This window comes from Panthera pardus, unplaced genomic scaffold, assembly GCF_024362965.1.
Source record: "Panthera pardus isolate Hobbes unplaced genomic scaffold, ASM2436296v1 HiC_scaffold_11, whole genome shotgun sequence".
NCBI classification, from domain to species: domain Eukaryota; kingdom Metazoa; phylum Chordata; class Mammalia; order Carnivora; family Felidae; genus Panthera; species Panthera pardus.
In genome coordinates, this window is record NW_026526666.1 from 28,327,413 (window position 1) to 28,339,879 (window position 12,467).

Below are 12,467 nucleotides of genomic sequence, written 5' to 3' on the forward strand. Positions count from 1 at the left end.
CTCCATCACATGAAATGTGAGATCATGACCTGAGCCCAAATCAAGAGTCAGATGCTTAAGTGACTGAGCCACCCAATCACCCCTTGGATAACTTTATACAAACATTTAAAATGCTAAAACTGAGTTGTACTTCATTCACTTGAAATGTTTCAATCACCTAGCCTGTATATAACAGCAATACTCAGATATTTTGAATGGGTTGGAAAAATATGTGCATGTCTGTGGCTATATGTGTATGGTAACTTTACAGGTAGCTTAAGGTATTTCAGAGCTGTCTCAGTCTAGTAGAATTAAGGGAATTCAGTTAGCTGGAGAGCTGTGCATGTGATACCCTTTAGTAAAGTCCTTTGATAGTGACTATAAATACAGGTTTACAACTATTAAGCAATAAACTCATATCACTGGAACTTTAAATATAAAACATTAGCAGCAAACTGACATTTTATATTTAGAAGATTTTTTGAAAAAAACTTAAGTCTGATAAACAGGGTAGTTGGAGTTCAGTGCTTCTGGTAGCCTTGGTAAAATTCCATTTTCCTTTAGAATAGGCATGTATTTGGGATGTGGTGGCCATTGGTTTCTATTTTCTGTTCACTTTCTTTGTTCCTTTTTCTTTAGAAACTATTGCTGTAGTTTATACAGTAGGAAGGTTTCCTTTTGTGCAATAATGTTAAAAGTCAGGAAAATATCAATTGTTCTCCAGATCTGTCATACAGATCTGTTCACAGAAAATATGAAAGTTTATAAAAAAAGGTTTTTGCTGAAATTCTTGAAACTTTTTATACTAGTATTACATGGATTAAAAAAAGATTATGTACAGTCTATAATAGGCTATTTATGAAGGAAGTAGGAATTTTCATGATATGTTGACAATTTCATTTTGAAATATTTCCATCTCAATGTTTCATTTTAGTTAACTTCTTAAATTGGTAATCAGGTTGGTTTTGAGTGGGCCCTGTTCTGTCAAAATCCTCAGGATCATGGTTTTTTTTACTTTTATGTTCTACAGTTAGTTTAAGGTTACCTTCCTATCAGTGATTTATACTTGTCAGGACGTTTTTGTTTTGAGGCCAAATGTTTAGTATCCCAGCTCCATCGTTTATTAGCTAATGGATCTTGGGCATGTTGTTTAACTTCCATAAATGTCAGTAAAACCTATATTAGGGTTGTGAGGGTTTAGTAAGATAATTGATGTAAATCGTGTTGCAGTGCCTGGTACATAGTATACAGTAGATGATGGTGGTGGCAGCAGCAGTAAGTAGTATATCATTGTGTATAAATTGTGCTTTTTTGAAATTTAGCTCTAGAGGTAGGAGGGGTCATAGAGAGATGGAAATATGCTGTATGCCTACAGAAAATAAATTAACTTGGAAATTTATCATGTAGACATTTAAAGGAAGGAGTCTTGTCAGCAGTGTTGCTCTTATTTCCTGTTTTTTTCCCCTTTCGCTGTAATATCTGTTCTATTTTTTGATTCCTGTTGAAGCCAGTGTTCTGTATCTTCCCTTCCTACATCTCTTTTTGACAGTTGTTAGCTTACATAAATGAAAGACATAGTTTGAAATTCTTTGTGGAAATTACAGGGTATATTTTTAAAATCTGTGTCCTATATTTATTAATAATACTCCAAATGTACAATACATTCCTATTTATAATATTTATTTCCATGTTTACAGAGTTGGAACAATACTTTCTTATAACCTGCTTAAGAGATTGAAGATGTATATTACAATTGCACCAGCCTTAAATCCTATTGGAACAAGGTTGAGTATAAATACATATTTTTTTTCTTTTCACACATTCATTCAGTTGTATATCAAGTTTTTCCTGGACTCAGAGTTTCCAGCACTTTGAAGAATAAAGACAAGTATCAATGTGTATAGGTATAAATTAATGATTTTTTATATTTACATTGACATAGACCATTTTGAAATTTGAGCAAACATTTCAGAAGGTACTTCTAAGCTTGATACATTGCTGTTTATTTTGAAAGCAAATAAGAAAAGACCTCTCAGGATCCCATTTGGCATTACAAACACTTACACAAATACCCACTGAAAAAGTATGGTGCTATAAGTTGGTGAGCTCTGGGGTTTGTAATCTTGTATAAACAGAGTTGTAGTTTAAATAGTGATCCCAGAAATAAAATAAATATTCTGTTATTCATCTACCTGCCAGTTTGCTTGTGAATTTATGAATTCCTGTGAAACTTATGGTGAAACTTCAGATGCTTGTAATAACCAGTTTCAGATTAACTGTGTAACTAATTTAAAAAATAAGACGTAGGTAGAAAAGCTTGGATATCTGTAGACTTGTCCATCTATTTATTCTTTAGGCCAACTTTTGAGTATCTTGTTGAGTAGTATATAGTAGGTATGTACTAGGCATTATGGAGGGCAAAGTAGTACCTTCTTTGTGGCCAGAACAGAATAAAAAAATGCTGTCAGGTTCCAGCTCCTCTCCCTTCTCAGTAGTACTCCTAACCTGTAATCCTGACCTCAGTATTGGTCTCTTAATGGGTTGCTTCAGCATTGTGTTGCTTTCTCCCGTTTATTTCCTTATTGTGTATTATTTCTCAAAATAGAACATATATATCCTGCTATAACAAAGGACTCTACAAAAATGCTTTCCCTTCATTTATGCAAATAATACATATTTGTTCAAGAAAATTTGTAAAACATCAACAGTATAAATATTAAAACCATAAGTTAACATTTATGTATTCTAGAACATATTTATATATTAATATAGACTCTAATAGAATATAGTCTGATATCCTATTTAATTTTGTTGTGGTAATTGCTATTGGCAGCTTTTGTTACTGTTTACCTTTATAGTTCCTCTGTTGGCTTTCCAGCCAGAGCAAACTATTAAAAGTATGTTTGGCACTTGTGTTCCCATGGTCATAGCAGCATTATTCACAATAGTCCAAGTAGGAAACAATCCAAATGTCCATCAACAGATGAATAGATAAACAACAGATGAGTAGAGATACCTTTATTTATTTTTCTACCTACCTACCTACCTATCTATACCTATCTTTCAGCCTTAAATATATCAGGTTTTTTATGGTCTCAGAGTTTCCAACACCTTGAAAAATGAGAGAAATATACATATAATGAAATATTATTCAGCCACAAAATGAAATGAAGCTCTGATACGTAACACAGCATGGATGAATCTTGAAAATGTTGCTGAATGAAACGAGCCAGACACAGAAGGACAAATGTTGTATGTATGATTCTACTTATGAATCTAGAATAGGTAAATTCAGAGTCAGAAAGTAGATCAGAGATTAACTTGAGGCTGGAGGGAAGGAAGAATGGATACAGAGTTCCTGTTTGGGGTGATGAAAAAGTCTTGGAAATGGTTGGTAATGGCTGTACAAATTGTGAATATAATTATTTCCAATGAATTATATACTTAAAAATGGGTACAGTGGCAAATTTTATGTTTGGAACCCTTATGGGCTTGTGGCTAGTTCAGTTTTACTTCTAAGAGTGAGGTGATGATCTCTCTCATTCATGTTCCATCGTAGTCCCCTAGTTCCTGCTCCTTTTTTTTAAAGGCTAGCAGTGATTATTTGAGTGGTATTTTATGGATAATTAATTTTTCTTCGTGATTTAAGAAATGTTTTTGCCACAAATGTGCATCACTTGTAATGAAAAAAATCTATAAATAAGAATTATTTTAAAGCAAAGTGAAATCAGATATGTTTATCTTCTTTAGCCTCCTATTTACTTTTTTTCTCATACCCTTTATCTCTTCCTGGTCATTCACTTTTTTTGATGTATTTACCTCATTCTTTTAAAAAAAAAATTTTTTTTTTTTTAACGTTTATTTATTTTTGAGACAGAGAGAGACAGAGCATGAACGGGGGAGGGTCAGAGAGAGGGAGACACAGAATCTGAAACAGGCTCCAGGCTCTGAGCTGTCAGCACAGAGCCCGACGTGGGGCTCGAACTCACAGACCGCGAGATCATGACCTGAGCCGAAGTCGGCTGCTTAACCGACTGACCCACCCAGGTGCCCCCCCCATTCTTTAATTATACGAGTTTTATATAACCAAGTTAAAGATAATTGGAAAAAGAAAGGGAAGAAAAAGCATTTCCTTATCCTCAAATTCCAACATAACCTTGGTTTTTAGAGAATTTTTTTTTTTTTATGTTTATTTACTTTTGAGAGAAAGAGAGACAGAGTGTGAGTGGGAGAGGGGCAGAGAGAGAGGGAGACAGAATCTGAAGTAGGCTCCAGACTCTGAGCTGTCAGCACAGAACCTGACGCGGGACTTGAACTCACAAACTGTGAGATCATGACCTGAGCCAAAGTCGGATGCTTAACTGACTGAGCCACCAAGGTGCCCCATAAAATAACTTGGTTTTAAGTTTTATGTATTTTCTTTTCCCCCCATATGTTACCACCACATTAACGAAAGCCTATTTACAATAGTTCTTTTTACCTAGTACATCATGTTCAACTGTTAAGAAAAATTACAAGACATACTAAAGACAAAAAGCACAATTAGAGCCAGCATTAGAACTAGACTTGGGTAGGGTAGGGATATGAGAATTACCAGACCAAGAAAGAATTTAAAACAACTGTGATGAAAGGGGGAGGGATGGAAATTCTAAGAAAGAACAACAAGAAAAAAAATGCTAGAGAAGAAAGACATAGCATTATCACAAAAACATTGTAATCATTTGATGGGTTTATTTATTAGTAGACTGGACTACTAATGGCTGAAGAAAGACTCTGAGCATGAGGCTATCAATAGAAACTGCTGAAACTAGAAAAGAAAGAGAAAAAAGATAAGAAAAACAGAATATTGAGTAACTGTGGGACAACTACAAAAGGTTTAACATCTGCATCATTAGGGATGGCATGTTTTAATTTCTGTGGCATTATAGTCAATAGGTGGGATATAGAATCCTTACCTTGTAAAGATTAACTTTAGACATGTAAATAAACCTCATACTAAAAAAAAAAGATTTAACATATGCATAATGGGAATTCTATAAGGAGAAGAAAAAGAAGAGGGACAGAAGAAGTGTTTGGAATGGTAATGACTGAGAACTGCCCCAAATTAATGTCAGATACCGAATCACAATTCCAGGAAGCTTAGAGAACACCAAGCAGGCTAAGTGGCAAGAAAACTATACCTAGGCATATTATTTTCAAACTACAGAAAATCCAAGATAAAGTAAAAAAAAAAAAAAAAAAAAAAAAAGAGGAAAAAAAAAAAGAGAAAAAAAAATCCTGGAAGAAGCGAGGGGAAAAAACACACATTAATATAGAGGAGCATTGATAAGGATTACAGCTAACTTCTCAGAAACCATGCAAACAAGAAGAAAATGGAGTAAAAACATTTGAAGTTCTGAGAGAAAAAACAAAACAAACCCAACCTACAATTCTGTACCTTGCACAATTATCCTTTGAAAATAATGGAGAAATACTTTCTCAAACAGAAATTAAGGGTATTTGTTGTTAGTAGAACTGCCTTGCAAGACATGTTAAATTTTTTAGGAGAAGGAAAATAATATACGCCACAAACTAGAATCTACATAATGTAAGGAGAGCATTGAAAAAAGGATAGGTGAAGGTAAAATAATTTTTTTTCTTAATTGATCTAACATAAAAGTTTCAAAGTAATATCAACAGTATGATAATGAATACTTCTGAATACTTATATGTGTATTTAGGCATAAGTGAAATGAATGACAGCAATGATATAAGGGATAGGGGACATTTATTATTTTGTTATTACACGGTACTCATACTACCCAGGAAATAGGTAGAGTGGAAAATGGGTAGTGTTACTTGAAAGGGGAATTGGCTTAGCTGTAAATGTATATCGTAATCTCTAGGGCAACCACTAAGAAAAGTAAAAGAAGAGGTATGACCGATATACCAAGAAAGGAGAGAAAAGGCAATCATAGAAAATGCTCACTTAAAACCACAAAGGGCAGAAAAAAAGTGGAAGACAAAAATAGGAACAAAAAAGGGCAAGAAATAGAGAACAGTCATGGGTATGGTAGATGTTAATTCCACTATATCGGTAATCACTTTGAACGTCAACGGTCTAAATGCACAAATGAAAAGACAGGTTGTTAGTGTAGATCGAAAAACAAGATCCAGCTCTGTTGTCTATAAGGAATCTATTATTAATATTTTTTTAAATGTATATTTGTTTTTGAGAGAAAGATAGCACAAGAGGGGGAGGGACAGTGAGAGAGACACAGAATACAAAGCTGGTTCCAGGCTCTGAGCTGTTAGCACAGAGCCTGATGCGGGGCTCGAACTCACGAACCGTGAGATCATAACCTGAGCCAAAATCTGTTGCCTAACTGACTGAGCCACACAGGTGCCCCAGAAATCCACTTTAAAAAAGATGCATACAGATTGAAAAGTGATTGGAGAAAGATAAAAGATATACCATACTAATGCTAATTAAAAGAAAGAAGGAGTAGCTATATTAATTTCAGACAGAACAGAATTTAGACCAAGGAAAGCTTTCAGTTCTAAAGAGGAGAATTGCATAATGATAAAGGAGTCATTTCTCCAAGAAGATATAACAATCCTTACTTAATACGTATGCGCCTAAAAACAGAACGTCAAATTATGTGGGGCAGAAACTGATAGAACTCCAATAAGTAGATGAATCCACTATCATAATTGGAGGTTTTAATACCCCTCTATTAGAAATGGACAATAAGGACAATAATGACATAATTGAACTCAACAGCATATCAGTGACCTGATTATAGTGGACATCTATAGACCACTTCATTCAACATCAGCAGGATGCACATTTTGCTCAAGCTCACATGTAGTATTCATCAAAATAGGCTATGTTTTGGGCCATAAAACTGATTTCTTGAAGGATACAATTTGCCAAAATTGACATAAACAATATGAATAGGTCTATATGCATTAAAGAAATTGAATCAACAATAACATTCCAGAACAGGGGTGCCTGGGTGGCTCAGTTGGTTAAGCATCTGACTTCCACTCAGGTTGTGATCTTGTGGTTTGTGAATTTGAGCCCCATATCAGACTCTGTGCTGACAGCTCAGAGCCTGGAGCCTGCTTGGGATTCTGTGTCTTCCTCTCTCTCTACCCCTCCTCTACTCTCTCTCTCTCTCTCTCTCTCCCCCCTCCTTCAAAAATAAATAAACTTGAAAAAACAAACAAAAGAATCCTTCTAGAACAGAAAATACCAGGCCCAGATAGGTTCACTGGTGAATTCTACCAAATATTTAAGGAAGAAATTATACCAGTTCTCTACAGTCTTTTTCAGAAGAAAGAAGCAGAGGGAATGCTTCCTAGCTCATTCTATGAGGTCAGCATTACCCTAATACCAAAAACTGGACAAAGATATTATAAAAGAAAACTTACAGACCTTTATCTCTCATGGGCATAGGTACAAAAATCCTCAATAAAATACTAGTAAATTGAATCCAATGATGTATAAAAAGAATCACATACCATGACCAAGTGGGGTTTATCGCCGATATGAAGGGCTGGTTTAAGTGTTTTTTTAATGTTTGTTCATTTTTTTTTTTTTAATTTTTTTTTTCAACGTTTTTTATTTATTTTTGGGACAGAGAGAGACAGAGCATGAACGGGGGAGGGGCAGAGAGAGAGGGAGACACAGAATCGGAAACAGGCTCCAGGCTCTGAGCCATCAGCCCAGAGCCTGACGCGGGGCTCGAACTCACGGACCGCGAGATCGTGACCTGGCTGAAGTCGGACGCTTAACCGACTGTGCCACCCAGGCGCCCCATAATGTTTGTTCATTTTTGAGAGCGACAGAATGTGAGTGGGGGAAGGGCAGAAAGAGAGGGAGACCCAGAATCTGAAGCAGTCTCCAGGCTCTGAGCTGTCAGCACAGAGCCTGACGTGGGGCTCAAACTCCTGAACCGTGACATCATGACCTGGGCCAAAGTTGGACACCCAGGTGCTCCTAGTTTTAAGTTTTGAAAATCAATTAATATAATCCATTGCAGAAACAGGCTTTAGAAGAAAAGTCACATGAGCATATCAATAGATGGAGAAAAGCATTTGACAAAATCTAGCACCCAATCGTGATAAAAACTCTCAATAAACTAGGGGCACCTGGGTGGTTCAGTTGGTAGAGTATCTAACTCAATCTCAGGGTTGTGAGTTCAAGCTCCACATTGGGCATGGAGTCTACTTAAGATCAAACTTCTCAGTAAACTAGAACAGAGAGGAACTTGATAAAGGTGTGTGTGTGTGTATAATCTATACATATATATGTGTGTGTATACGTGTGTATATGTGTATATATCTATATAATCTTGATAAAGGTACATACAAAGATATACAGCTAAAATCATATTTAACAGAAATTTGAAGCTTTCCCACCAAGATCAGGAAGAAGGCAAGGGTATTCCCTATTATCACTGCTTTTCAACATCGTACTGAAAGTCCTAGTTAATGCAGTAAGATAAGAAAATTAAAGGTGTACAGTGATTGGGAAGGAAGAACTAAAACTGTCTTTCTTCACAGATGGCACTATTGTCTAAAGTAAAAAATCTGAAATATTTGGGAGAGAAAAAACCCCTTATGAAACTAATAAGCACTTAGGCTTCCTCAGTATATGATGGGGTTACCAATAAACCCACCAGAAGTTGAAAATACTGTAAGTCAAAAATGCATTTAATACCTCTAACCTAAACATCATAGCTTAGCCTAGCCTACTTAAACATGCTCAGAATACTTAGAGTGGTCTGCATTTGGGCAAAATGATCTGACACAACACCTCTTGTAGAATATAGTGTTGAGTATTTCATGTAATTTATAGAATACTGCACTAACAGCGAAAAACAAGGGCACCTGGGTGGCTCAGTCAGTTAAGCGTCCTACTCTTGGTTTCTGCTCAGGTCATGATCTCAGAGTTGGTGAGTTCAAGCCCCGTATCAGGCTCTGCTCTGACAGTGTGGAGCCTGCTTGGGAGTCTCCCTCTCTACCTCTCTCTCTGCCCCTCCCCTGCTTGCTGTCTCTCTCAAAAATAAATAAATGAATGTAAAAAACAAATAAAAGTGAAAAACAGAATAGTTGTCAGGGTATAGAATGGTTTTAAGTGTATCAGTTGTTGTTACTCTCATGAGTACGGCTGTACTAGCAGCTGTGGTTGACTGCCACTGCCCAGCATCTCAAGAGCGTTGTACCACATTGCTGGCCTGGGAAAGATAAAAATTTAATGGGGCCCCTGGGTGGCTCAGCCAGTGAAGCGTCTGACCCTTGATTTCAGCTCAGGTCATGATCTCACAGGAAGGAGCAGAGAGAGAAGGAGAGAAAGAACCTTAAGCAAACTCCATGCTCAGTGCAGAGCCCAACGTGGAGCTTGATCTCTTGCCCCTCAGATCATGACCTGAGTTGAAATCAAGAGTTGGATGCTCAACCAACTGCGCCACCCAGGCACCACTGATCCTACAATTTATATGGAGAGGCAGAAGACCTAGAACAGTCAACACAATTTTGAAGGAGGAGAAGAAAGGTAGAAGACTGATACTACCTGACATCAAGATATAACTTTAGACAGGGTGCTTGGGTGGCCCAGTTGGTTAAGTGACTTTGGCTCAGGTCATTATCTCACAGTTTGTGAGTTCGAGCCCCTCTTCAGGCTCTGTGCTGACAGCTCAGAACCTGGAGCCTCCTTCAGATTCTGTTTCTCTTTCTCTCTCTGCCCTTCCCCTGCTCACATTCTGCCCCTCTCTCTCTCTCTCAAAAATAAACACTAAAAAAAAAAAAAAAAAAGATAAACTCTTAAGCTACAGTAATTAAGACAGTGGGATATTGGTGAAACAATAGACAAATAGATCCATGGAACAGAAATAGACCCATATAAATACAGTCAACTGATTTTCAACAAAGGAGCAAAGACAATACATTGGAGAAAAGACTGTCTTTTCAACAAATTGTGCAGGAGCAATTAGGCCTCGCACAAAAATGAATCTAAGTATAGACTTTATAGGCTTAACAAAAATTAACACAAAGTGGATCAGATACCTAAATTAAAATGCAAAACTATAAAACTCCTAGGAGATAACAGTAGAAAATCTAGGTGACCGTAGGTTGATGTTGATTTATTAGGTGCAACATCAAAGGCATGATCCATGAAAGAAAGAATTGATATCTCAACTTTATTTTAATTAAAAGTTTGTCCCAAGCTACAGACTGGGAGATTTTCCAAGAGACAAATCTTAGTGTACTGTTACCAAAATATTCAGAGAACTTTAAAACTCAACATTAGGAACACAACATGATTTAAAAATAGACCAAAGATCTTAACAGATACCTCATCAAAGAAAGTCTACAGATGGCAAATAAGCATCTGATAAGATGCTCCACGTAATGTGTCATTAGGGAAATGCAGATTAAAACAATGATGAGATTCCACTACTCTCCTAGTGGAATGTTCAAAATCTAGAAAACTGAAAACACCAAATGCTGGCAAAGATGTAGAGCAACAGGAACTCTCATTCATTATTGGAACGCAAAATGGTATACCTAGTTTAGATTACAGTTTGGCAATTTCTTATAAAACTAAACATACTATGCAATTCAGAAGTCATACTCCTCTGTGTTCCTAGAGGACTTGAAAAATTGTCCACACAAAATTCTGCATATGATGTGTATTGCAGCTTTATTCATAATTACTAAAACTTGAACTAAATCAAGATATCTTTCAGTAGCTGCATGGGTAAACTGGTACATCAAGACAGTGGAATATTATTCATTGCTAAGAAAAAAATGAGCTATCAAGGCGTGAAAAGACATGGGGGATACTTAAATGCCTATTTCTAAGTGAAAGAAGTCAGTCTGAAAAAGCTGCACACAATTTGGTTCTGTTTCTATGACATTCTGGAAAAGGCAACACTATGGAGATGTAAATTCCAGTGATTGCCAGGAATTGAGGGGAGAAGCGGGAGAGCACAGAAGGATTTTTAGGGCAGTACAATACTCTGTATGGTACTATCACGGTGAATATTTGTCATTATACATTTGTTCAAATATGTAGAATGTACAACACCAAGAGTGTACCCTAATGTAAATGATGGAGTTTGGTAATAAAGGTGTGTCAGTAGGTTCATCAGTTGTAGCAAATATTCTGTCTGGTGGGGGATGTTGGTGTTGGAGGCTATGTATGTGTGAGGGCAAGGGATATATGGGAAATCTCCATACCATCTGCTTAATTTTGCTATGAGCCTAAAACTGTTCTAAAAAATAAAATCTATTTAACACAAAACCAAAACAACCACAGAAGTTATGAAAGTACAGGCATACCTTGTTTTATCATTCTTTGCTTTATTGCACTTGCAGATACTGTTTGTTTACAAATTGAAGGTTTGTGACAACGCTAGGTAAGCAAGTCTATCAGCACCATTTTTCCAGCAGCATTTGCTTATTGCTTCATGTCTCTGTTGCATTTTGGTGATTCTCACAATATTTCAAACGTTTTCATTATTACTACATTTATCATGGTGATCTGTGATAAGTGATTACAACTTGCTGAAAGCTCAAATGATGGTTAGTATTTTTTAGCAATAAAATATTTTTTGATTAGGTATGCACATTGCTTTCTCAGACATAACACTTTTCTAAGCAACTTTTGTGTGCAGTGGGAAACCAAAACATTCATTTGACTTTCTTTATTGCAGTATTCACTTTAGTGCAGTGGTCTGCAACTGAACCCACAGTGTCTTGCCAGGTATGCCTATAGAGGTTAGTAAAAATTTTTGAGAATGGGTGTCTCTAAAGTACAAAAGAGCTATTTTCTCCCTCTGCCTTTTTTTCCCTTGCTAAATTTTCACTCTTGATGTAGTTCATAGTTTGATATATAGCCTTTTAAAAAATGGAATTATACCTCCTATTCTTTACCAATGACTGATTGGTTCTATTATATTGGGAATTTCATTCTTTTTAATGACTGCATTCTATTGTATAGTGGTGTCTTAATTTATTTGCTCATACTTTGGTGGGCATTGGGGTTGTCACCAATTTTTTTTCCTATTATAAATAGTTCTGTGATTAGTTTTAGTACAGAGGTCTTTTTTTATTTGGGCAAATAATTCTTTTGGACAGATTTCTGAGTTGGTTTATGCACATGTAAATTTTATTATATATACTTCCAAGTAGTCCTTCAAAACAGCTCTACCAATGTATGTGCTCACAATAATGTATTTGAAAATACTCACTTTATGCAAAGCATCAATTTTTTAAAAAATTTATTTTTACTTTTATTTAAAAAATTTTATTTATTTTTTTATTTTAGAGAGAGAGAGTGCACAAGTGGGGGAGAGGGGCAGAGGGAGGGAGGGAGGGAGAGAGAGAGAGAGGGAGAGAGAATCTTAGGCTCCATGCTCAGTGCAGAGCCTGACATGGGCTTCATTCCATGACCCTGGATCCTGATCTCAGCCGAAATCAAGAGTTGGGTACCCAGG

General features: G+C 36.2%; 1 protein-coding gene across 9 annotated transcripts in view; it reads left to right on the forward strand.

The window, feature by feature from the left end:
- EVI5 (ecotropic viral integration site 5) overlaps positions 1-12,467 on the forward strand; it is a 241,354-nt gene that overhangs the window by 19,835 nt on the left and 209,052 nt on the right. For 2 of the 9 annotated variants that reach the window (XM_019437920.2, XM_019437919.2), the window contains exon 2: positions 1,677-1,763. The exons of the other annotated variants lie outside the window; for them this stretch is intronic. The gene's annotated coding sequence lies outside the window, so the exon portion shown is untranslated. The remainder of the gene's footprint in view (positions 1-1,676; positions 1,764-12,467) is intronic. 9 annotated transcript variants of the gene reach the window in all.